The sequence below is a fragment of the Apis florea genome, unplaced genomic scaffold, assembly GCF_048593485.1.
Source record: "Apis florea isolate Af1SG1 unplaced genomic scaffold, ASM4859348v1 contig_3758_pilon, whole genome shotgun sequence".
NCBI classification, from domain to species: Eukaryota; Metazoa; Arthropoda; class Insecta; order Hymenoptera; family Apidae; genus Apis; species Apis florea.
Window position 1 is genome coordinate 1,417,098 of NW_028256839.1, and position 27,859 is coordinate 1,444,956.

At 23.5% G+C, this 27,859-nt stretch overlaps 1 long non-coding RNA gene across 4 annotated transcripts; it reads left to right on the forward strand.

Annotated features, from left to right (window-relative positions):
- Positions 1-124: 124 nt before the first annotated feature.
- Positions 125-26,879, forward strand: LOC147656477 (uncharacterized). 4 transcript variants are annotated; one of them, XR_015294376.1, is made up of 7 exons: positions 142-338; positions 24,082-24,358; positions 24,448-24,540; positions 24,820-25,261; positions 25,343-25,637; positions 25,705-25,763; positions 26,734-26,879. It is a non-coding gene; the product is annotated as an uncharacterized LOC147656477 (long non-coding RNA). The 4 variants fall into 4 exon arrangements; XR_015294375.1 differs by lacking the exons at positions 24,820-25,261; positions 25,343-25,637; positions 25,705-25,763; positions 26,734-26,879 and having other exon boundaries at positions 164-338; positions 24,082-24,117; positions 24,201-24,358; positions 24,448-24,780; XR_015294374.1 differs by lacking the exons at positions 142-338; positions 24,820-25,261; positions 25,343-25,637; positions 25,705-25,763; positions 26,734-26,879 and adding an exon at positions 12,056-12,192 and having other exon boundaries at positions 24,448-24,780.
- The last annotated feature ends 980 nt before the right edge of the window (positions 26,880-27,859 follow it).

The window sequence follows — 27,859 nt, forward strand, 5'->3', positions numbered from 1 at the left end:
TTCATATAAATACATCCCTGCTTATGCTTGAACATCAGCCAATAGCTGTAGCCGCTGCCCCTCCCATGTATACGAATGTTTTGCAATTGGTGATTCAATACAATGAACCGACTATATATATAGGTTGGGTATTCTGATAATATAGTTAGAGAAAAATCGAGAGGTCCTACCATTTATACCTAGAAAATGCTTAAATATGGTCAGAATTCAAGCGCTGCCTTCATTCGTCCTACAGTTCTCGTGTAGTAAAGTGAAAAAGATATTAAAGTGCAAAGTGAACAATTTTAAGAAAATTAAATTAACTTCAATTCTACAAAATTCTGATGCTGTTCCTGAAAGTAAGTACAATATTTATTAGTATTATTAATAACAAATTTAAGATAATTAGTTATTATATTACAGTCTCTGAATAAAAAAATTAGGCCGATTTTTAATTACAAATTATATTAATTATCAATATATTTCACATGCATATATTAATAATTTATATAATTATTATATATATCTTATAATTTTTTTACTATACTTTCTTCCCTAATTAGTTAGACAATTTTCCCATGATACGAATTCAAATAAAAATATCTGAAGTTCATTTAAAATACTTGTACATCAATAGCCATTTTCGCTGATTTAAAGGAAAAAATTTTTTATTTAATAAAATATGTATATAAATGGTGTATATATAAAATATGAAAAGAATATACGTTATAATCAAAATAAATAAAAGAAATACAAATTATTAATATATATTTATATACTTTAATAATTAATAAAAATAATAATTAATAGAATAGTTGATAAAAATTATTAAATATTCTTCAGATCATTAAATTTTACTAAAAATATAAAAAATATTGAAAATTGTTGTAAATGATCTTAATTTTTTAACTTTTTATACGATAATAAGATATATTATAAAAAATGAAAAGTAAAATTCTATGTACAAATATTAAAAATAAATGCAATAAAAGTTAATTAAGTTATCTAAATTAAAATTTTTCTAGTTAATATTTTTATTTTTCAATATTTGTAAAAATTAATTTTCATCATTGAATATCTTGATTGCAATAACAGCCATTTTTATGATGCAATATAATTATAGTAACAGCAGTTTCAACCAATATTTTTTAAAAAATTATAGAACAAATTTTAAAAAAAAATTTTTTTTAAATTAATATAATAATTATTTTGGCTTATTATTAATTGCTAATGCATATAAATCATATTTAAAATTAAATTTATATTTTTATTGAATCATTCGATCTATTTCAATTCATTTGATTAATTATAAAAAGATATTAAACACAAAAAAGCACGTAGAATTAAAAATATCATGAAATAATGTTTCAAACAAACATATGTTTTATAACAGACACTAAATATGTCCTGTAAACAATCTTATTTTTCGTTCTTTTTCGTTTGAATTTAAATAGCAAATAATACAGTGAGAAAGAAAATGCTCACATCATTTTATAGATAGATTTTCGATCTCTTTTTTAATTCTTTTACATATAATGTAAAAAGGCTTTTGCAATTTTATATCAAAAATTCAGAATATTTTATTCGACAATAATATTATCAGAAATTATTTATCACATGCAATAATATACTATTTACATAATTTATTGCATGATTAATATAATAATAATTCTTCTTATAATATACTTCTTATAATATTAGTATTTGTAGAAATATATTATTTTTAATTAGAGCAGGAGATTTTCGAAATATAGGATAAATTTTGATTTTAAATTAAAATGATGGTTGTTGATATATTTACAAAAATCATTATTATTTACAAAAATAAAAAATTCTATTATTTGAAAACATATAAAAAGATACTTTTTTTTTGTATTTTTAAAATTTAAAATTTATAATATTTACGAATATAAATATGATCGAGAAATATTTAATTTAATTTTTTTCTTAATTTATCCGACATATTTCTATTTTTTTTAATATTATAATATTTTTGTAACTTTTATTATTCACCTAATTAATCCAATAAAATATAAAAATTATTATAGATTATTATTTTATTATAGATTTTTATTGCCAGCCATTTAAATTGATCAAAGAATTTTCGACTAATATGTCAATACTTCATGTGCACATTTTAAAGCTTACAAGATATTTATAATGGTTTTATTTAACAAATATTTATTAAAAAAAAAGATTTTAACAAAAGTTATAATACATGTTGCTGTTCACATTCTCAGAAAAAAAAAAGGATCTAATAAAAGATAATCGATGGAATTAATATTATTCGACCAATAGATGTCGTAGACATAAAAGGAATCTAATTTATCGATAAAATTTATGGTTACTTTTTTAACGTTTTCAGATATAATAAATAATAATTACAAATATTAAGTAAATATAACGCAAAAACTATTATTATTTTGATAAGTGATAATAAGCGATGAATTTTTTCGATTAAGGATTAATAAGCGATAATAGAAAAGGATACTCTGATGTATTAACTGTTAGGCTTATTCATCTAATTGGTCTAATTGGTCTAATATATAGAAATGTTTTTCTATTGGACAGACATTTATGTGTAAACAATTCTACAGATATGTTGTTTTAATGTAATACAAATGTAGACAAATTCATATTTTTTCATAAAACAACATCTGTTATTTTTTAATTAGAGAAATTTTCATATTTAATATATTTCAATTCTCTGGTATTCTAATCTAATATTCTATGCGAAATAAGGGAAGGGCGGATAGCTCTGGATATTTAAGTAAAACACAAAAAAATATATGTATATAATCAATAAGTTTTAATTAAATTTTTTTCAAAATATAAACTTAAAAACTTCTTAATTCATATAATAATTAGAAATAAAACATTTTTTAAATAATTTTACAAAAAAATAACAATATAATAAAATAACAATAAAATAACAATATAATAACAATATAATAACAATATAATAAAGTTTCGTCTTCTCGAAAATTGATCTCGGATCCTGGACTCGATTTTCATTGTTTCTTTATTTAATTTTTCGCATTACAAATATTACAGTATTATAAGGCATATAGGATCAATATCTAACACGTTTATCTTTGCATTTATCTTTGCATTTATTGCACTTAATCCAATCTCCTTCGAAGCTTTCCAAAGAATGCATTCTTGATTTTGAATATTCTTTTTTATTTTGATCTGTTTATTCTTAGTTAGTTTCTTTTTATATAGAAAAGATATTAAAACTTTGACTTCACTGTGAACGAATTAGAATGCGTTCTTAGAAATTCTTAGAAGTATCAGACAAAGGTAATAAAACATCAATCGCATTTTGAGTCATTTTTTCGTTATTAGTTGAAATGGGAATAAAAATGAAAACAAAATTGGAAAAATATACATGATTACTACTAATTATTATTAATTTCTTTAATCTTTCGCTATTGTGAATCTGGCCGCCTGATTTTCTGCAGAACCAAAAGTTTTACTACAATCTATGCGCAAATATGTATTCTTATGCCTTAAAAATTTATTTTCATAATACTTTTTTTAAGAAAGAAATATTTGTACTTAAAAAATTATAATAAATAAATATTTTTTTCTTTTTACTTTGTTAATTAGTTTCATATTTAAATAATAACCTTATTTCATATTTGTCTACAGTTACTTTACTTGATCTATATTAACTTTATTACAAGTTCTTTTTTTTTAGAAAAGCATTTTTATCTTTTATATCATTGTTGTGATATATCAATTTATTAATTTTTCATCGTAAGAGATTTTAATTGTCTATATAGTAGCGAAAAAATTAAGAATTTATTTATAACGTTGTATGGAATTAAATAAATTTTCAAAATGTCTTGATATTGATATATTTTTTTAAAGTTTCTTCAGCTCATAATCATGCAAAAATCTTTCTTTTTTTTATGTAATTGTTTAAATTGTTCTATTGTTCAATGTCATATCATTTGTAATTTTGAACTGATTGTCGAAAATTTCCAACAAATTAAACGTTTTTCGAAAGAAGCGCATAGATTATCCATATTAGATAACTGTGTTACTGTGTATGTTATTTATGTTATAATAAATGTTTGATTCTTTATTTGCAATTATTGCATTCGTTTTCTTCACAAATCAATGAATTAAATAAAATCGATAAAAATCCATTAACAATTTTTAAATCATCTATCTCTTCGGATAATTGGCATAATTAATTAGGCAATTATTATAATAATTTATAATTGTTATAATTAAACAAATTATTAAATGAATGTGATTTATTATATAGAATTAATAAAAATGAAATGTAAAAAAGAGATTACAATTTGGCCATATATTTGGTACAAATATTCTAATATTTAAATATTGATCAATAATAAAAAATAAGGATAATAAACAAAATTTATCAATATTGATCTATTTAAACATTTATCGATTTGATATCTAATATTCAAATATGACAATAATTTCTAAAAAATTCAAAATTCATAATCACTTAAACATAATTGTGGATTCAATTTCCTTCTACTGTGAATTATGTATAATTTCAGAATTAATTTCGCAATGAAAGTCAATGCGATTTCTGTCACAAATTATTCTGTTTTTTGTAGATTTCGATTCGTATTAAAGATGAGTTCGTAAAAATCGATGAAATTAAAATAGAAAAACGAAAATATAACAAAGGATGACTTTTAGAGGAATTGAACATTCCAATAAACGATTATTTATCGAAATATTCAACGATAGAAATTCCGAAATTCTGAAACTTTGTCCAACATCATTTCTGATTGTTGATAACTAAACATCGAGCTGTAAATCATAAACTTTATTTCATGGAACAGATAATATTGAATGGGCATGATACAAAACGCTGTTCTTTGTGATAGTTCTTTGTGATATAAATGCATCTTTTGATATTTGAATTTCAAATTGAAATTAAAATTTGAATATGCATTGTATATTAAAAATGGAATAGAAATAAAAAGTTGATGTGCCACTAAAGGAAAAAAAAAAAAAAAAATACATACAAGAAACATTATGAATAAAGGGAAAAAAAAGATACGTACAAGAAAGATTATAAAAAAAAAAAAATAGATTGTCATTCAAAAATCAGGATATAATTTCATATATCACACGAATTGTGGATGAATTCATTTCATGGAACATATAGACAAACAAATAGATAAACGCAAAATGTATATGCAAAATATCGAATATGCATGATACAAACGCTGTTTTCCGATATGATAGTCATATAAATATATTTTTTAATATTTGAATTTCAAATTTTAATTAAAATTTGGATATTACATGATAAAATATAGAATATAAAAAAGATTATGAAAAAAAATGAACTTTCTCATTATCATTCTAAAACCAGGATATGAAATATTACATGAAGTCTGAATAAATTCATTTCATAGAACATATAGGTAAATATAGATAAACGCAAAATATCGAATGTGCATGATACAAACGCTGCTCTTCGTGATAGTCATATAAATGCATTTGTTAATATTTGAATTTCAGATTTAAATTAAAATTTAGATATTTCATAAAAAATACGGAATATAAAAAAAATTATGAAAAAAAATGAACTTCTTCATTATCATTTTAAAATCAGGATATGAAATATTACATAAATTCTGAATAAATTCATTTCATAGAACATATAGATAAATATATAGGCAAAATATCGAATGTGCATGATACAAACGCTGTTCTCCGTGATAGTCATATAAATGCATTTGTTAATATTTGAATTTCAGATTTCAATTAAAATTTAGATATTTCATAAAAAATACGGAATATAAAAAAAATTATGAAAAAAAATGAACTTCTTCATTATCATTTTAAAATCAGGATATGAAATATTACATAAATTCTGAATAAATTCATTTCATAGAACATATAGATAAATATATAGGTAAAATATCGAATGTGCATGATACAAACGCTGTTTTCCGTGATAGTCATATAAATGCATTTTTTAATATTTGAATTTCATATTTAAATTAAAATTTGGATATTTCATAAAAAACACAGAATATAAAAAAGATAATGAAAAATAAACTTTCTGATTTACAAAATCAATGTGAATATATATATATAGTTTTATATGTCATATTAATTGTGGATGAATAATTGTGGATGATAATTCATTAATTGTGAAAAAATTTTTCAAAATTGTTTTACAATATAAAAAGGTGCTATTTATATTGTCATATATCATTCAAAATCATATGATACATAATGTTGGTCAGAAATACATGCTAATTTAAAAATGCAGCAAAATTAATATATGCAAAAAAGATTATGAAAAGATACTTTCTCATTATCATTCTAAAACCAGGATATGAAATGCCACATAAATTGTAGATAATTGATAATTTATTAATTAAAACATTTTTTATTCTTTTTTTTGTAACATAAAACTTTTTGTAACAAAAAAACTTGAAAAAAAAAAAGGTGTTATTTATATCATCATTATATCACACATCATGCAAAAATTATATGATGCACAATGTTTTGCACAATGTCGATCAGAAATATTTATTCATTTAAAAATGCAGCAAAGATGAAAAAATATAGGGTGCTGTTTATGTCGTCATTACATCATATATCATACAAAATTGTACGATTTTGCACAATATCGATCGAAAGTTGTTAATTTAATGTAATATAAAAATTACAAAAAAAGTAGAATTTCAAAATCAAGATATGGAATGTCATATGAATTGTGGATCAATAATTATGAACAATAATTATTAAATATAGAAAACTTCATGTTTGTTTTGTAATGTAAAGTTTGCACAAATAAAAGGAAAAAAAAATATAGGGCACAAAAAATATAAGGTGTTGTTTATATCGTCATTATATCACATATTATGCAAAATTATATGATATGATTTATATATCTGCACAATATCGATTTTGCTCATCTAAAAACGCAGTACAAAAAATTAATAAGAAGATAAATCACAATTTTATAATTAATTGTATTATTAATTACAAAAAAAAATTAGCAAAACAATATGTTTTAATATTTTTCTTTGTTTGAATGATGTCATTGACGTCATTGATTTAAGTCAATTATGTCTTTTCATAGGATTAAAAGGTATTATAGATAATAGAAGTAATAGATAATAACTTCTTTAGCAAAGATTGCTATAATATATATAATATATAATGTATATAAAGTACCATTGCTAAGTTGCACAATGCAAGGAATTGGTATATTTAAAGCATTTTTCAAAAATACAGAATATCGATTCTAATTGGATTCTAAATTGCAGTGCTATTAAGAATGGATGGTTTTTGCCGTTATAAAAGCAAAAATAGATAAAAAATTAGAACAAGAAAAGGAATTAAAAGAACTATTTAAAGAAAAATTAAATTAGAAGATGAAATTAGTTATGTAATGCTAATTTATACTAACATTATACTAATACCAACCATCATCCACATCTATCATTCTTAAAATATAATATTATAGTATATATTATATATGTAATATTATATTATTCATTAGAAGATACTATATTATAGAGGAAATTGTAAAAATGAATTCAATTATAAAAATGATTATGAAATTTAATCAAAAATAGAAACAAAAGATTATTATATCGAAAATTTAAAAAATTTCTTCAAGAAATGAAATTTTTTTGTAGTGATTTAACGTTATTTGATAAAATATGATGGTTAAATGCGGAGAAAACTTTAAAAAAATGATTTTCCGATTTTTTATAAGTTTGAATTTTTATAAACAGATATATTGTGAAAATAAACATGAACAATACTTACTTAATCAAAATATTGCTCGATATTAATAAATAATTCATTATCTTCATTAATGAGAATTGCAATAAATATATTGCAAATAAAATATTACAAATACACACGCAACAACGTAACATAACTATAATATTCATTAATAAGAATTTAATCAAAAGCTATCTATAAATATCATATTAAAATAATGACATAAGTTATATTTAAAAATTTATATTTAAAAAAAGAATAGCTTTCTTCGTATGCTTTTATGTTTTCTGGTTTCGATATTGGATTTGGTTTTAATTTGTAACTACTATGAGATAATCTACAAAATAATTAGAAAATTTATGGTTATATTATATAGTTCCAATTTCTATCGATTGAATTATGATTCTCAACTCTTCACATATATTGAGTTATTTTTACAAAATCATCATCTTATCCCCATTAAGTAACCATCTATGATTATCAGCTATCTATATCTCAGCACAGTGTCTTATATAATTAAAACTATGGTGAATTAAAACTCTATTTTTAATCATCAGCGATTATTTCTTACATCAGTAGAATGAAATAGAATATTCAGAATATTCAGATGTATACTGAAATATTATGATATTAATATCTACAATTATTTAAATATGAAAAGTTACAAAATTTTAATTTAACGACTAGCTATGAAATGAATTTTGTAGATACTGATACAGAAGTACATAAAAAACATATCGAATGTGCATGAAAGAAAAGAAAAAATAATTCCAATTAGCTTCCAGTAATTATTTGGAAGAATATATTCATATTTCGCCAAAAATAATTGATAATGAATTTTGATCAAATGAATTTGATTAATAAATTGTAATGATTGCATATTTAGACCCACAATAAATTATCAACATGCCGTTAACAACAATTTAAGCCCACTGTGAATTAATATTATGTTTTTAACATTTAACACTTGTGTTGATAACACTTGTTTAAATATAGAAAAACATATATAACTATACAAGTATTTATACAGGGACATGCACAATGTATCGAGTATATCACATATTCACATTAATAGGAATGTCACTTCCGATGAATTTGACCTTGACATATATTGCCTGATTAATTTTCAAACATTATGACTTGCTATTCCTGAAAAAATTAATAAAAAACTTTAAAATTACAATGAATTCTGTTTATAATTGTGCACATGCATTAGTAAAACGGATAATAATATATTTTTAATAATATTTAATTCTTATCCACAAGTATAGTCTCTTATGCACGTCCATCGGCTCAATCTTTGTTTATATAAATGATAAGACAAAAATTAGATTTGGGTTAAATGTTATTTTATCAAATGCTTTCCAAATCAAAAAATTGGAATTCCATTTTCAATTCTTGTGCAAGATAATTCACTTTTCTATTCTTCGGCGAATTCAATAATCAATATTAACATAATTATCACAAAACCAGAATTGTCAAAAAAATAGTATTCTTAGTACATTATAATGGTTTAATTTTTCTATGACGAATTTCTATATGAGAAAAATACGTCGCATTATTTTTATGACCAGACTTCTATCAATATCAAAATAATGTGATGTCATATTTTTCTCATGAGAAAATTCGCCATTTGAGAAAAATTAAGATAGAGAGGATAGTGTATCATGCTTTTTCAGTAATTCGAAATTCTTGAATATGCATGATATTTGATATTGTGAATTGCTCAATATAATCGAGCTTATGATGAGTTTATCTTTCTCTAATTTTTGCTAAAAAATAAATATTAGCGGTTGATAATCAGTACATTCCAGTACATACATTAGTTGATACATTCTTGATACTGATAAACTTGAAGATTATTTGATCTCGATCATACACTATATCGTGTTTTGCATATCGAACAATTTCCTTGATAAAAAAATCAATGGTTTTTTTTCTCCATCATCTGTTATTTGACAACAACAGTTCCAATTGCCATGTCTATTGTATCCATAATTAAAATCAACGGCAGCTTCGAATATACTAGTTTCGTTATCATCTGAATGTCGATTTATCATTTTACAATTCTCACGTAGGAATTAATTCAATACTTGAAATTTGTATTTCTGGTAACAATTAAATTCAATAATAATTCCAAATCATGATTAGAACAGTTTTGATCTTAGATGCTTGATTATCTGGAAGTGATTGAATTCCTAAGAAATTACAAAATTATTCAAAAAATTGTTCTTTGAACTGTAATGCGAACAATTGCTGATTTGAGATGTAATGTGTATGCCAACTAATTCGAATATCAATTTGTTATATGATTATATAATCAAGATCGATGACGATATATCGATGCTTGAGCCGATCGTTTCGCAAAATTAAAAAATTGAATTGGCTGTGTTGTAGTAAAAAAAAAAAAAAATAATATCGTTAAACCAAATAATTACAAATCGGTTCGTGATTAATAATCAACACAATTACGTTATTTTTGTGAATAATCAATACTTTTATTGTATAAATATAATTTCATATTATAAATTATAAAAAAATAAAATAAAAAATAGCAAATGTTTTTAATTTAAATATAATTCTATATTATTATTACGAAAGAAAAATTATATGGTATATTTTAAAGAGTATATTTAATATTCGAAACTATGTAAATGCTTAAAGATTTTCTTCAAGTAAAATTAATAAATTGTATTATACTTATCGAATAATTATTGAAAAAGCTCAAGAGACTAGAAACAAGCATAATAAATGTTACCGTGAATTGCTTACACGGAAAACAAGAAGAAATACAAATTTATATAGATATTAGAATACAGATTTGATAAATAGATTTTTTATAACATCAGATTCTCTTATTATTAACTTATGCATTCAAAACTTAAAGCAATAAATTCGAAAGTTTTGAAATTAATATAAGAGGAAAGTAGAATCAAATATTCTGATTAAAATAGAATCAAATTATGTATAAAATCTATACCAAATCTTAATTGAATGAATAATTAGTATTTTTTAAAAATCAAAAAAGTATATATACAAAAGCTATTTTGTCGGAAATGACGCGCTATTTTGTACCTTAGACTAATTTTTTATAAATATATATAATCTTATTTTTATTTATAATCGTATATTTTTATTTATAATTATATCATTTAATTTTTAATTATAATTTATAATTATTATTATATATATATATATATAATATTATAATATCATATATTCGAAATTTTTGAATGTGCATGATATTTGATATTGTGAGTTGCTCAATATAATCGAGCTTGTAATGAGTTTATCTTTCTCTAATTTTTGCTAAAAAATAAATATTAGCGGCTGGTAGTCAGTATATTCCAGTACATACATTAGTTGATATTTTTCGATTGTAAACTTGAAGATTATTTGATCTCGATCATATACTATATCATGTTTTACTATATCATGCATATCGAACAATTTCCTTTTCAATTTATAGATTATTTCATCTAGAAAAGAAAAATAAGCTGTAATGCGAACAACTGCTGATTTGAGATGTAATGTGTATGCCAACTAATTCGAATATCAATTTGTTATATAATTATATAATCGAGATCGATGATGATATATCGATGCTTGGGTCGATCGTTTCGCAAAATTAAAAAATTGAATTGGCTGTGTTGTAGTAAAAGAAAATAATATCGTTAAACAAAATAATTACAAATCGGTTCGCGATTAATAATCAACACGATTACGTTATTTTTGTGAATAATCAATACTTTTAGTATAAATATAATTTCATATTATAAATTATAAAAAAATAAAATAAAAAATAGCAAATATTTTTAATTTAAATATAATTCTATATTATTATTACGAAAGAAAAAATATATGATATATTTTAAAGAGTATATTTAATATTCGAAACTATGTAAATGCTTAAACATTTTCTTTATATAATATTATAATATTATATATATAATATTTTTAATTATAATAACTTATTAATTATATCATTATCAAATATATAATTATAAAAATATGTATTTTTAAACAAAATTAATCTTATGATTTCTTTTTTGTAATAAATGTCACCATTAATTGTTCCGAATTCACCAAACAGAAGAACAGGGCACATTGTGAAGTTGAACGTCCCTGTCGATCTGATCATGCGTGCGCAAGTCCGGCGTGAGCATTGATTGGCTGTCGATGATGATACCGTTGTGATCGACGACTATAAATGCTCGAACAGCGCGCAATAATTTAGAATTAAATAAAATAAAAAAAAAAAAGAATTCAAAAGTGAAAATAAAATATAGATATATTAATGATTGTGATTTTTGATATTAACTTAATCAAACTAATTTAAATAATATTAAGATGAATTTTTTATTCGATTATTTATTATAAAATAATGTGTGTAATATCAAAATATGTGTAACAAAATGTGATTATCTGGCTGTTAAATTTTTGTAATAATAACTTCAGTAAGTAAGTATCATAGATTTAATTCAATTTCATGATTTAGATTATTGTATGTATATTTCGAAATATTTTAACTTTCAACTTGTGTTCATTTAAAATTATTTCACGTTTTATAGAATGCGGTGATTGAAATTATTTTAAGGCAATATTCCTGTACTTAATGTAAATTAAATACTTTTTTGCCTAGTTACTATTTTACGAGAAATAATTCTTTTTATCGACAAAATATGATTATACATTTAAATTAGAAACTATTGTCGATTAAAAATCGTCAAATCTTTATATTGGAGAATAAAAAAGCTTAAAATTTGTCAAACACTATTAATTTTACGATTCTTCGACTTGAAATCGGATTATGCGATTAAATCCAATTTTTTTATTTTAGAAAAATTAAATAATGTTCTAAAATTTCGTATATACCCTTATATTTTGAAAACCGAAATCTACATAAAATCGGGATTTCGTTTTTTCAATCGATTACCTCTCACACAACGACCTCTAATGTTTTGCAGACATATATAATATTTTTCAAATCATTATTTACATAAGTGTTCGTTTCGACAAATAAGTCTCGTAACGATTCGACATCGCTTAAAACAGACTCATTGTATCATAATTTAAATTGATTTTTATGCAGGCGGCATCACACCTTGCTTTCGTTTTGAAAGGAATTTTTTCAAATTATCAACTTCTCTCTTTGAAAAACCAATAATCTCGTCGTATATATTATAATATATTCGTAATAAAAGCGAGCATTCATTAAAGCGATTATTTTTATTACAAACATATTAATAAAAATTCGATCTATATCCTGATCCTTCATAATTGCGTGCATCAATGTAGAGAATTAATATTTGAGCATACTTAACAATCAAAATCCTTAATCAAAAAAAAAAAAAAAAAAAAAAAAGAAATTAGCCCAACGATTAAAAATTCGTATACGAATGTATCTTATAACCGACGTCGGTGAAATTCATTGTAAACACGCGACGACCGTTACGATGCAAACAAACAAATTCAGCGTTTACCGTTTTTGATTATTGTTCGCTCTCTTCCATAATATTCAAATTTAAATTTTCAACATAATTTTTCATAATTTCATTTCTGATATCTGATGCATTCTCAGTAAGACGATAGAAAATGTTCGTTTTCGAATGAATATTGTTTAATCCTTTTTCAAATTCTCTTTTTACAAATTCTAAATCTCCATTTGATTTAGCAGTATAATTATTGGCCCGTTAAAAGTCGACTTCCGTCGATTTTAAGAGGTGAAATTTCTTAATCGAACACACTTTCGCCTGTCGAACATTTCATAAATATACATGCGCCTTTGGGCAATCGTGTATGTTTACCTTTTATTCAAATAGTTATCATTTCTGATAAAAAAGAAAAACTTTATTAGAGAAAACGCGACTTTTCGAACTTTAAATATGGTGGAATGTATAAGATATTGCAATATATATCCGAGATAAACGAGATCCATGATTTTTTCTCCTCTGACAAGTTATTGATGACAGCAGCTCTATAATACAATTTAATTTTACAGCCCCTCTATTACAAATTATTGAGAGAGAAAATTCATACTAACGAAGATTATGAAACAGAATGATAGGCGTTCTTTTTTCATTAAAAAGCGGCATCTTTTATTCTGTAACGCATACGTGATTCATAAATCTAAGACAAATTTAGAAACAGAAAACAATGAGATCAGAATGATGAAGAAAAGAAGACTCGTTCGTGAATATATTAGAAAAACTATTATATATTCAACTGGTCACCACATTTCTTGTGGATGGCCTGCAGAAACTTTTCAAAATGCATCGTTAAATCTTTTTTAGAAAGATTAGAAAAAGCTGCTTTTGTGATAATCGATAATCAATTTTATTTTTTTTTTTTCTGTGGAATATACTGGAGGCGTCTCCTCGAGAATTCACGCGTCTAGAACGAGAAATTCCGATTAAGAAAAATACGGAATCTCGCATATGGTTCTATATTTATGTACGTATGCATATGAATCACTTTAATGTAATATCATTGAAACAAAATCAATTAATTTGGGGTTCTCTGATAAGACTTTATTTTTTTCTCTGATCACTTTCTGCGAGTGAATCAGCCTCAAAAACAAGGATAAATGTAGATAGAACCATAATCGAGACAAATAACCCATTAAAATTATGAATATACATAATTTTGATGAGATATTTGATTTTTGGAATTGATTTCAAAATCTGGTATCTAAAAGGTATTATTACCAAATTTAGAAAAAGCAAAACGGACGGAATGCATAATTTCTATATATTATTAATAATTTTAATAAATTATTAATGATTTCTGCAGTTGCTTTTTAAAAGTATTAAAAATCACCACCAATTATAGGTGCCACACCCATCGTTTTAAAAAATCAGCAGATTAGTATTCATCGTTAGTGGTATCATATCCTCGTTTTAGTTTATCTACTATAATATCTAGTTCCTGATTTGAATCTGCTTTAAATTTTAATATTTATTGATTGAAATTTAGTTTCCTTTTTTAACTACCAACTTACAATTCTAAATTTTTTAATCTTCTATTAGACAATGTTTTTAATTCAACAATTCCTCCTCTAGATTTTTCACACGATTATAGAATCCTTCTTAATCATTACAGCTTAATCTTGACTCACATTTTTTTTAATCGATTTTTTTCTTGAATTTTGCAGAAACCACTTTTTTCTGATTTTTAATACTTTTATATCAGTTTACTATGATAATTCCTCGGGGTGTTTAGTTATTAATCGATTTAATTCAAAATTCTCGGATGTAGCAATGTCCCTTATTTAAGAAAGAATAAAAAAAAAAAAAAAATCGAGGAAATCGCCAAACTATCTTGTTTCGAACGAATAGCAGATTATTAATCAAACCTATTTTGATTAAGATTTGCACGTCTTTCTAACTCTTATATCCTTATCGTGCATTTCGTTACAATAACAATTTTTTTCAATCGCACGATTAGCCTACAACAACAAATTGCCATATTTGATTTCTAATTCAAAACGCTCTTTGAAATTAATCGTTATCTATACATAAGATTAAATTTAATCAAATTATTATCATTTGATAAAGTAAATATTAACATAAAACAATACAGAATACAATGATATTAGTAATATAATACGAAAATAATATAAGATAAATTTGGTTTTAAAGTTATTAATTCTTTGTTTATTTGTTTATATTAAATTTCTTTGAATCGAAAACCATTTAATAAGTCCATCCTAAATACAATTCAAAAAACGGCGCATCAAAGCCACCATCCTCACTTTTCTGGGCTTTACTGTTCATCCTGTAAACTGACACGAACAAGACGAAGACTTGGACTCAAGAAATCGAACGAAGAAATTATATACTCAATGACATGAGAAGAACTCTTCGACAATTTCGAGTACTACTCGTCTTAAAAAATACAACAATACCTCAAAGATTATCATTTCATCGTGTCCATCGACCATCATGTATCGAAATGATTAAAATGGACAATCTTTCTGGATAACTTGCAAAGTGGAACCTACAACATGAATAATAATAACAAAGTATCTCGAAAATTATCGTTTCAATATAGATATTGCCGATTATGCATTAATTAATGATTAACTAAAATAGACAATTGAATGGAGCACGATGGAATCTAAAATTTCAATAATACTGTGAAATACGATTGGGAATTGAACTATCATTGTTGCACAGATTTTGCTTATCCCAATAACAGAAAATGAAGAAATAAAATGCTTATAATAGTATTAAGAAGCATCAGAATAGGTAAGAATTTAAAAATTTTTGAAGATACAGAATATGCGATGGATGCATCTGTTGGAAAAAGGTATTAATCCAGGAGAAAATTAAATTAAAAATCCTTTCCCGTTCTGTTGAAAATAAATATTAGAAGACACAAAACTGCCAGTCATCTCAGAATTATGAAAATAACATTATAATATTTGTGGCTCCATTATTCCATTATACATCGAAAGAAAACTGGACTATCTCAAATTTCGTTTAATAAACCAAGGACTTTCTCTATCAAGGAGATTTGAAAGATGGATATAATATACAAAGAAAGTATCTTTCAAGATTAATAATTTCTAGGGTGATACCTTCGACATAGAAAACAAATTTTGGATAATAAACAAGGAAATCAAATAAACATGTTATGATAATATTGGATATGATACGATGTCAATGTCACAGTGATCAAAATTGCTTTTCGTTAAAATTTTTATATCTACACGCGGGGATATGCAAAAACTCCCGCGAAAACAATTCAATAGAATATTTTGCGAAAAGCTTATGCATGCCATAATATTTCGGTGATTGATCCATAAGAAACGGTCTCAGCAGATTAAAAACAAATTCACAAATGGATGGAATTGCTTTGTCAAATGCCACGGTAATGGCTGTTTAAGAAACAAATCGTAATGCATTTTAGCTATCCATAAAAAAATAATCACCGACAAAAGTCAATTTGAAAATTAAAGAAAATCTTATGAATAATAATAAACTAAAAAACAGTATACATATTTCAATCCTTGAAACAAAAGATGAACAAACAAAAATCATCAATTCTGAAACCTAAAAGTTTTGGAATTTTACAATGTATATTAATAATAATACTCTAGAATAATATATTAGAAAACACTTCATATAATCAATTAAAGCGTATAATATAGAAAATATATTACCAACTCGAATACATTTTGAGTTCGTAATATATTTAAATTGATGATACTTTTAAATTATGGAAAAACCATCACCGCTAGCATTATACTATTGATTTCAAATATATTTGATATATCAAAAATAATTTCTAACCATAGAATGTCGAATTCCTTAAGATGATATTCGATTATAATATCGCACAAAATCATCAAGTGATATATCTATGATTGTTCCTAAATTATAAACTGAAACCGTCACCGCTAACATTATACCATTGATTTTTAGATATAACCACTCGGCATAGGATGTCGAGTATTCTTAACATTCCCGTACAAATATCACGTGTCACAAGCACATCGCATCGCGTGTTTAATATTCCTAAATTACGGGATAAAATCGCCATCGCTTGCTAATAATACTGTGACCTCGCAGTACAGTGGTGTTCGTAAATTATAGATTAAATTCGGTGTAGGTAATTTCAGGTACACGTGGTCTTCCTAAATTATGGATTAAATCCGTTAACATTATATTATATCTCGATACACTTGGTGTTCCTAAAATTAAATGAATTAAAATTATATTATCCATCTCCAGATACGCTTGGTGTTTCTAAATTATAGATTGAATCTGTTGCTAACTTTCTATTGGATCTATTCGATCTCCAGATACGCTTGGTGTTTCTAAATTATGAATTAAATCCGCCACCATTCTATCATCATTCTATTGATCTTCTGGCGACATAGCTGATTCTTTACGAGGTGAAATCGTTTTCGCTAACATTATATTATTGAATTTTAAAAACGATAGATCAAATCCAATCGAAACGTTCGATTGGAGGAGATATATCAGATTTACATACAATGGTAAGAGCAATGACAAAACAAGAAAAATTTTATAATCTCAGGTATCATGATTTTTTTTTTGATTCTCTTCTAATCAAATACACAATTCGTATGCATTGAAGCACGTAGATTCGTACTTAAGTAATTAAAACCAGGAACAAGTAAATACATATTCAAATATATTTAAATTAAAAAAAACAAACGATCCATGTGCATGTATATCATATATGTATGTATGTATATCCATGCAATTTCAGAATTCTTTCACTTTTCATATAAAAGTGTAAAAAAGACAGAGAATACTTCCTTACATGGATCTATGAAAATAAGATGCAGTTGCAATATATCTTACTAAATTGAATCTTTCGCCATCACGCGTTAGCGATAGCATTCGTTATCATTAGGATTAAGCACTGGCAATTTATTACTGATCTAATATTACAATATTTTTTTTTCTTTTTTTCGTAGAGATATTTTCACAGAATTTAAAAATTGGCAAATTATTATTTATATATAGATTTCAATTTTGAGCTATGGATAGCAATATCTTTTTTAAACGACAATTAGCGTGGAAAAATTGACTTTTTTGCACAATTTCATTAAATTAAGTGGATGCAATATGAACTATATTTCATTCAAAAAATCCAAAATCATCTGATTTGGAAAATAGTCATAGCATAATAAGAGTTCTTTCACCATTATCGATGGTGTAATAATCGAATCGTAAAAACGAACAATTATCGTTGAAAGTTTTGAAAATTGGCAAATTATTAATGATTTAATATAACAATTACTTTGTTAGAGATACTTTTTCAGACTTTAGAAATTGGCAAATTATTACTGATCTAATATTACAACATTTTTCTTTTTTTGTTTCAAAATTTCAATTGACAAAAATCGCACATACCTATTATTAGATTTCAGATTTGTGAACAGCAACATTTTTTTTTAAACGACAATTAATGTGAAAAAGCTGATTTTTTTTATCAATTCTTTTTTTTCTTCTTCGATGAAGATTTTAAATCGTAAAAATTAGCAATTAGAAATAATCTTTTCTAGATTTTTGAAATTAAATAAAAATATAGCATTACAATATTTTTTTCTTCTTGACTGTCAAAAATTGTACATACCTATTACTAGACAATGGATTTCAGATTTGAAAAGGTTGATTTTTTTTTACAATTCCTCATATTTTTATATTAATCCTTCTCCCTCCTTTTTTTATTGGAGTCTTCGCAATTTGAAATATGCGGAAACGTAAGAAAATTGCAAAAATTCCACTTGTGAAGTAGCATAAGTTTTATTTTGTCCCAAAAGTCTAAAATCATTTGACTTAAAAAGATGGCGATAGATCAATAAAAATTTATTTTTACCTAAGTAATAGCAACGAACAACTATCGACTAACTTTTATAAAGGAATTTTTATAAATATTATGTATAATATATATATATTCTTGCGCGAAAACACAAGAAAATTGCAAAAATTCCACTTGAAGTGAAATAGCATGCGTTTTGTTCCAAAAGTCTAAAATCATTTAATTTGAAAGATGGCGATAGATCAATAAGAATTCATTTTCAACTATCGGCTAATTTTTAAAAAAGAATTTTGACCTACGTGATAGCAACGAACAACTATCGATTAATTTTTAAAAAAGAATTTTCACCTACGTGATAGCAACGAACAACTATCGATTAATTTTTAAAAAAAAGTTTTAACCTAAGTGAAAGCAACGAACAACTATCCATCAATTTTTAAAAATGAATTTTGACCTACGTGATAGCAACGAACAACTATCGATTAATTTTTAAAAAAAAGTTTTAACCTAAGTGATAGCAACGAACAACTATCCATCAATTTTTAAAAATGAATTTTGACCTACATGATAGCAACGAACAACTATCGATTAATTTTTGAAAAGGAATTTTCACCTACGTGATAGCAACGAACAACTATCGATTAATTTTTAAAAAAGAATTTCGACCTACGTGATAGCAACGAACAACTATCCATTAATTTTTAAAAAAGAATTTCGACCTACGTGATAGCAACGAACAACTATCGATTAATTTTTAAAAAAGAATTTTGACCTACGTGATAGCAACGAACAACTATCCCTTAATTTTTAAAAAAGAATTTCGACCTACGTGATAGCAACGAACAACTATCCATTAATTTTTAAAAAAGAATTTCGACCTACGTGATAGCAACGAACAACTATCCATTAATTTTTAAAAAAGAATTTCGACCTACGTGATAGCAACGAACAACTATTGATTAATTTTTAAAACAGAATTTCGACCTACGTGATAGCAACGAACAACTATCGATTAATTTTTAAAAAGAATTTTGACCTACGTGATAGCAACGAACAACTATCCCTTAATTTTTAAAAAAGAATTTCGACCTACGTGATAGCAACGAACAACTATCCATTAATTTTTAAAAAAGAATTTCGACCTACGTGATAGCAACGAACAACTATCCATCAATTTTTAAAAAAGAATTTTGACCTACGTGATAGCAACGAACAACTATCCATTAATTTTTAAAAAAGAATTTCGACCTACGTGATAGCAACGAACAACTATCGATTAATTTTTAGAAAAGAATTTTGACCTACGTGATAGCAACGAACAACTATCGATTAATTTTTAAAAAAGAATTTTGACCTACGTGATAGCAACGAACAACTATCGCTTAATTTTTAAAAAAGAATTTTGACCTACGTGATAGCAACGAACAACTATCCATAAATTTTTAAAAAAGAATTTCGACCTACGTGATAGCAACGAACAACTATCCCTTAATTTTTAAAAAAGAATTTTGACCTACGTGATAGCAACGAACAACTATCCATAAATTTTTAAAAAAGAATTTTGACCTACGTGATAGCAACGAACAACTATCCATCAATTTTTAAAAAAGAATTTTGATCTACGTGATAGCAACGAACAACTATCGATTTATTTTTACAAAAGTAAAAATTATATATATATTGAACCGAACGAAATCGGTGAAATTGTTGTCGATACAGAAATTGCTGCCAATATATCTACAACTTACTGGATATGAATCAGCCATTTTTTTTATGGCTGTAAAAAAAGTCTGAAAAAAAAAATTATTTTTTTACAAGATGAGGGAGAAACGGTTTCGAGGAGAAATACGTGTGTTGAAATAAAAATAGCACGATTTAAAATCGTAAAAGTAAAGAAAAGATCTTTTGTTATAAAAATAAATCAAATAAACAACAATCTTGATCTCTTTTTGTTTGTTATAATGATATAAATTTTATGTACATTTATAATTTTCGTATGATGTCTCATATCCTTGCGAAATGAATCCAAATATTTAAGATTTTTAGATACGAATTGAATGAATACTAGTTGAAATACTAGAAATAGAATAAATTTAAAAAAAAATGAAGTTTTCAATTTTTAAAAGCATACAAAATCACTATCACAAAACATGGCAATTTTAAAATTTACACTAAATATCACTAGTGTTCCAAATTGATTGCAACAAAGTCGAAAAATGTCAATTATAATACATAAATAATAATATATATACATATTTTTTCATTGATCAGTTAAAATTGATAAAATGAAAGATTTTCATAATAAAATAATCGACGAAACTAAAAATATTATTCTTTTTGGATATTCTTGATCAAAAACATTATCTCTAAACAATGCTAAGTATAACAGTGAAAATCATTATTTTGGATTATAAATATAAATCGAAAGAAATATCTCTGCAATCGGATAAAATCAAATTTGACGAAATTTTAAATTATATGTTCGATAAGAAAATATAAATAATTAGACTTCAAGCAAATATAAACTTTCGATAAATGAATTGCCAAGAATTCAAAATTCTTCGAATCTGTATAAAAAAAAAATATTGCACACATACTGCATGTATATATGTGTATATATGCTGTACATATTGTCCACTTCCTTATGGAAATATTAATCATTATGTCACAGTTTTTATTAATTTTTTCGTTGGTACAAAACTGTAAAAAATAATTGGAAATAATATAATATCATATATAAAATACATATAATATAAAATACAAAACTTTTAATTAAATATAAAATTAATTAAAAAAATAAAAATATTTTAAGTACAAATATATTTTATTATTAAAAGAAATATGAAACCAAATCTTCGAAGTGTAATAAGTGTAATAACTCTAAACACTGAAATGCGCGTGAACTTATAGCTAGTGTTTGGTTTTGCAAGAAACTAAATCTACATAATGAAAGAATTAATCCTTTGATTTTTCATTCCAGTTGATCTAGTTAAATGCCATTATTAAAGTATTATATTGTTTTCTATTTATTTTTTATATTCTAATAATTAAAATGGCTATTTGTTATACTTTTTGTCCAAAAATTTATTAAATGAAAAATGATGTCGAATTATAGAATTGCAAATAGTTAATCGAGAAGTATGGTGTAAGATGTCACATGAAGTTATGTCACAATGATAGCGTTTCATGAAAATAATAGAATATAGGGCAATCGTGTATGTTTACCTTTTGTTCAAATAGTTCATTCGAGTCATTTTTGATAAAAAAAAAAAAAAAATAAAAAGACTTTATCAGAAAAAATGCAACTTATATAATATTCTTCTTTGACAAGTTATTGATGACAGCAGCTCTATAATACGATTTAGTTTTACAACTCCTCTATTGCAAATATTATTGACAGAGAAAATTTATACTAACGAAGATTATGAAAATAATAGATTAGTGTGCTTCAATAAAAATTAAAATATAAAATGAAAATTGCACAATAGAATTTTTTATACAAAAAAAGTAGTAATATAATATAATATATAATATACAATATAATATATTCACAATTTACTTATTAACATTTTACAACTTATTAATATATTTAATAAATATTTTATTTTTTGTTTTATTTTCTATGCTCAAAAAATTGCTCTAAAAATTAAAATTAAAATATATAATAGTTATGGTATAGATAGAAATTTATATAATTATAAATGAAAAAATGTCAAGATTAATAAATATTTAAATTTTTGAACATAATTTGTAGCATAACTTCTTCTTACACTAGACTCGATCAAAAATTTTTTTGTTGAATATATAAGAAGAAAATTCGAAAAAAAGAGTTGAATAATATGATAAGTGTAATATTACTTATCAACTGTTTAATATAAACATATGATCAATACCTATATATCTATAACTAAATATGCATATTTATAACTAAAGTTTGATGTAGTAGTAATAATAATAATTTTTTGCAGATATCTTAAAAATTAAAATCTAACTGTAATTATATAAAAAAGATTTGTTCAAAATCTTGTCTCGTAATTCAAAACTCAAAATCAATAAAATATATCCATTTCCATATATTATAAAAAATTATTATTGCTCATTAAATTCACAAATGTAATTCAAATTATGTTATGTTTTATATTATTTTTGAGAAAAAACTGTACAAATATGCTAATAAGTCAATTTTCAACTTAACATTCTGTCTTCTATTTTTTCAATACTTAATGTTTTTTATTTTAATCATATTAATTTCTTGCTTAAAATTATGTATGCATATTTATATTAGCTTTTATACTAATTAATTTCTACTAATTAGTTATACTAATTAATTATACTAATTATGTAATATAATTTTGCAGATAGCAATTTTTATGCCTTTAAATGAATTTAGTATATATTGTTATCAAAAATGAAAATTTGATTGTTCAACAGTGAAAATGGCTAATTTACATTATTTTTTTGCAAATTGATTTAGTATATTGTTAACAATAATCAATAATAATCATTTTTTTTATGTGTAATCTTTTCAACTACTATCATATAATAAATATAATAAATATAATTAAGAAAAATTGAGATTTTTTCCAAATTTTAACAATGTGATAACTTTTATACAATTTATATATTATAATTCTTTTGCTGGAAACTCATCATTGTTTTCAAATAATTCTTCAAAATTTATAATAATGTAGCTATTGAGTGTAAAACAATGTTTTTATAATTTTAGACATTATTCTCAATATATAATTCAAAAATAATCTTTTCTTACGATCGTGTATTATAAATTCCACATGTGTAGATCACATGATTCATTAGAACACACCAAGATGAAATATCTTATCGCATTTTGGTTCACATTAAATCATTTTTTTTAATATTTTAGTTTTATTATTTCGAGAATTTTAACTTGGATTTTGTTTTTTTTTTTTTAAATAATCTTGAATTATTTTCATATAATCTTGGAAAATTATTCTTGTTTGTAAGAGAAAGATTTATTTGTAAAAATTTCTTCAAAATCTAATTTAATAACCTTTGTTTTTTTTTTTTCAGAGAGACTGTAAACGAAAAACATTCGCGTAAAAATATGTATCGTATATATTTAATATTTAAAAATATTTAAAATAGCCATTTTTGAAATCACATTGGATTATGGAATTCTTCCTTTTTAGACCTGATTTTGATTGATGATTTTCATTATTTTTGTTTGTATTGGAGAAGAATCTATAATGAAACTTTTTGGAAATGATATAATCTAGCATTATGCATTTTATCAGAGCAATTGTTAAAGACAAACCCAAAACTTGTGAAGCAGCATCAGACAGCTTAAGTATCTTCAATAATTCTAACAATAATTTATGCACGGATATAATTCCCAGATTCTCAATTTAAACAGAGATATTGATTTCTTTAACTTAGGTTGTATTTTCATGAAAAGTAATGATTGGGAGAAAAGCCAAAGTCCGCGACAGCAGATCAGATCAGTTAGAATAGAAATAGAATACAGATCAGGTAAAATTTAGCAAATTTACAGTTCACATTAGAGTAGAGTTAAAATCATTACATTTGCGCATTCAAAGTTCAATCCACGGCAGTAGATAGTGTTTCGATAATAGCATTTCAGACATACTTGTGTAACATTCAAAATTGTTCAGTTTAAACTTTAACAGAAACAGTAAATGAAAAATATTCGCATAAAAATGTGCATTGCATATATTTGATATCTAAAATGGCTATTTCAAATAACCTTTCATTTAAATATAATATGCTTTAAAAATACATTTATTGCAGATTGATTGTGGCACAATACGAATTTACTAAAAATTGAACTCAAGCAATTTTTAGCAACAATTTTTGTGGAAAAGTAAATAATAGGAATGTTTCTATTAAAAAAAATATAATATTACATTTTTTTACAATCTACGACTGCAATAACCATTTATAAATTCTACAATGATCAGAAGACATGAAAAAGATAGAAATGTAGAAATAAAGTTAAATTTGAAAGAAGAAAATGCCCAGAAAATATCGGGAAAAGAAAAATATTTGAAAAATTTTTATTTTCGAAAAACGTAATATTGGCGTATCATTAAACGTAATTAAGAAATAAGCGTTTTCAGGAATAATGATTATGTTTGATTATTAAAACAGGTATAAAGAATACCTGTATAACAAGAAATATCACATTTAATTGTTAATTAATCATATTTTATAATTTCGTATAATTAATCTGGTACGAATAATTAATTTCATATAGATTACAAAATATAAACTAAAATCTTTGTAAATTGATTATTTATTCAATTTTATGTAGATAGAAATGCAACAAGTGACGATGCGATATATACGATAATATAACAAAATATATATAGGACGAAAGAAAAGATTTACATTCGTTCAAGAAATCCTCCAGAAAGGATCGATGAATTTTTTAATAAAAAATAAAGAAGAATTATACATAAATATTTATGAAGAAATAAATGCATCGCCGATATATAATTAAAAAATTACATATCATACTATTGCACTTTTGCATTTTTTTTCAAAATAAATATTGAGAAGTTATTTTAAGAATATATTTAAAATAAAATATTTTATGCTACAAATATGTAAGCTAATTATACATGGTCAAGAGATAATAAAGCATACTTCGGATTACATCTATTCTTATTGCAGAAAACTATGATAACGATGGAAAGAATGATTATCAATGATGGTCCAATTTCTGGAACCAGGTAATAAAGAACAGTTAAGACAACTAATTATATATAATTATATAAAATTAAACTAAAATAACATTTTTATTTATTGTTATTTACATATTATTTTATGATTTAACTTTTTTTCAAACTTCTCATTCTTTTCGAGAATAAAGTTCAGTTCAACAATATATCTGATCCATATTAAGCAATTGATCAGAAATTTGCTTATTTTAAAATAAGTTAAACTTATTTTCTGTTAAACAAATAATCATCTTAATTATTAATTATAAAAATTTATATTTTGATTTTGATGTTCTATTTGAACGTTTTAAAAAAACTAAAATAAGATGAACTAAGATAATTTCGTTAATTTATTCATGTGTAGTATTAATTAATAACGAGATTTGGCTAAATTCTGTATCATTCAAAGAATTTTGAGAAATAAATCGTAATCATTATATTCATTAACTACTTTTAATGAATTTTGTTTTCGACAAACAAAGGGTCAAAAAAAGCATGTTTATTTTTAAAACTTAAAATCTTAATATTCTTTATGATCAAGAGATTATCATTAACTCAATTTTTGCTTAATAGTCTCTTTTCGGTTGTATCTTTTTCTTGAAATACTTTTTTAGGGAAGTCTTTGTATTTGTAAAATATAATTAGATTTATTATGTAAATTTTCTCTTGGTTTTTTATAACCATATTTAATAATTCTTTTTTTTTTTATAATAATTTTCCATAATTTCTATTTTAAAGAAATATATTGCTTTCAAAAGATTACACTTTTTTGTAAGATTACATTGTGTGTTTTTATCATAGCATAGTAGTAATGAAAGTTCTCTTTGATCATTTGTTTTAATTCATTTTTTTAGCTATTGTAAATATAGCTTTTATTGTAGCTTATTTTATGTGCAATTTCACTTTTTAATGCATTTACTTAATCAATCATATTCATTCTTTTTCATTTTTTTAATATTCTTATTATTATATGTGTTTTCAGGGTTGCCAGATGAAGTTGGACTTTCAAAGTTTGATGTTATTACTCTGATTGGGAAGGAAGGCGAAGTTCAATGGAAAGCATGGATAATACTATGAATTTTTATAATAGTATTTTATATCATAATTATATGCAGTTAATTATAACAGGTAAGTTGCAAAAAAAATATTGCTATATTATAACTGTCTTTATATTTTTGTTAAAAAAATTCATTTTCTCAGAAAAGTAACAGAGATATTTAGATGTTTCCATTTAAATTATCCTGTACAAATGAATAATTATAAACTCAAAAATATATTTTTCATAATATTAAATATAATAAATTAAATTTAAAAATAATTTAAAAAGTTTTTTATATTTAATATTTCTTAATATTTTATAAGATAAAAATTTTAATTTTTTTTTTTTAAATCTGAAATCTGAATCTTAAAGATGTGAAGAAATATTAATTTGATATTAAATTTTCTTCACTTTTAGCTTTTGTTCTTTACTATCTTTAACAATCAATCAAAAAACATTATCACTTTGTTGATTTAAGAAGTTTTATTAAGAATATGTATTTAAGCATTATACATTCTTTTTTTAACTTTATTAATATTTTGAGTTTATAATTTATATAATTCTCTCTTCCTATTATACTCTTTTCTTGCAAGAATACATTATAAATTTTCTAAACTAAATGCTGATTATAATAATAATAATAATTTAATTGTATATTTTTCAAAACACTTTTTCATACAGGAAACTACATAAATAATTGCATTATCTTGTTGAAAAAACATCTTGATATTTTCTGTTATTATTATAAATAATTGTTGAATATATATAACATATTGTTAATAATTAACAATATTCTATTTATAAATGCTATTTCATTTTTAATATCTCTTTTAAAAGATATCACAAACTATGATTGATTCATTTTCTAATTTCTATATGAAATGAATTTTTTTTTCTCATAATCATTAATAGTATACTGAATCAGATTCATTTAAATTAAACTTTTTTTTCATCATATGTTTCTACATTTTTAAGCAAATTTTAATCTAACATCAATATGATTTTTAATATCTGTTTTTATAACCATTTCGATATTTAAATTTAATAGAAACCGTAATCTATTTTCTTA